This window comes from Prionailurus viverrinus, unplaced genomic scaffold (genome assembly GCF_022837055.1).
Source record: "Prionailurus viverrinus isolate Anna unplaced genomic scaffold, UM_Priviv_1.0 scaffold_52, whole genome shotgun sequence".
Classification (NCBI taxonomy): domain Eukaryota; kingdom Metazoa; phylum Chordata; class Mammalia; order Carnivora; family Felidae; genus Prionailurus; species Prionailurus viverrinus.
The window spans coordinates 1,699,420-1,700,620 of NW_025927615.1; the positions used below are offsets into that span (position 1 = coordinate 1,699,420).

The following is a 1,201-nucleotide window of genomic DNA, read 5'->3' on the forward strand; positions in this document are numbered from 1 at the left end:
AGGCATCTGTGTTCAGGACACCCCTCTTCCACCAGATCTGCAGACTTTTTACTTACACATTGAGAACAGACAAAACATGAAGGAATGAAAGAAAAGCCCAGCACCACACAGAGATTCAGGGCCACCCCAGGGTCAAAGCTCAAATTGCCATCCCATTCATGTCCTTACTCTGCTTCCCTCACTGACAAAGACATCTTCTGTGCAAGGGCACAGAAACCTTTGAGGAGATGGGGATTCCTGGAGTCCTGCAGGGGGCCTAGAAATGTGTTTTCTGAGAGAAACACGTTACCTGTGCACATTCATGGTCTTAAGAGTGTTTACCTTAATTCACAGGCAATTCAGCTTTTAAATACAATATGAATTGCAGAGCTATTTTGTCCCATTGTAAAAGGGAGGTAGAAATTCTACGTAAAAGAATGAACAGAAACATGTCTCAATTTCAGGTGTAAAACTCCCATAAGGCATCATGAGACAAAGTACCAGTTGCAACTGTTCCTGGGACACAATTGAACCTGCTCATATAAATACAACTGAAGAACTCTGTGAGTTACTGGCCCTGCAGGTAATCACTGATTCTCTCCCTTCACGACTGAAGTTCCACGTACATTTTCGATTACACATGCCGCTTCTGAAAATTCAGAGTATTTCCACCTAGGGGACAACTGGAGAAATTCTCGATGAGCAATAATCGCGCCTCGGATAAACCTCATTGGCTATGATACTGCCACTGCGCAAAGCTTGGGAGAACTTCTCTATTGCACATTGACCAACACAGAAGGACCAGTAATGAGTTCTGAAATTTAACTAAGAACCCTCAACACTGCACAAAGCACACAATATAATGTTGGAAAGTGTTGTTATCTTTTCCAGTCACGAGGCTCATAGCAGACATTCTGAACAAATTCATGGCCTACTCTGAAATAGGAAAAAAAATGAAAATAATCAGGATAATCCCATGCAAAGAAAGTGAGAAAGGTGTCCCATGCTCCAGAAGACTTGAGGGTGCAGTGAAGTGTCATTCTCCTCAAGTTATTTCCACAAACACAAAGTGATAGCCACGTGGTCCTCCACCTCCACACACTTGTGGCGTCCAGAGGCACTAGCTAACATGATGATCTTAAACTGGAGAAGTCTGGAGGCTTGTGAGGATGTAAATCAAACAGTAAAAATACCAGAGGGCATAGAAAACCAGACAAGGTCA

The 1,201-nt window shown here is 43.0% G+C and overlaps 1 pseudogene; it reads right to left on the reverse strand.

Annotated features, from left to right (window-relative positions):
- Positions 1–586: 586 nt before the first annotated feature.
- Positions 587–739, reverse strand: LOC125159600 (uncharacterized; annotated as a pseudogene).
- Positions 740–1,201: the final 462 nt, after the last annotated feature.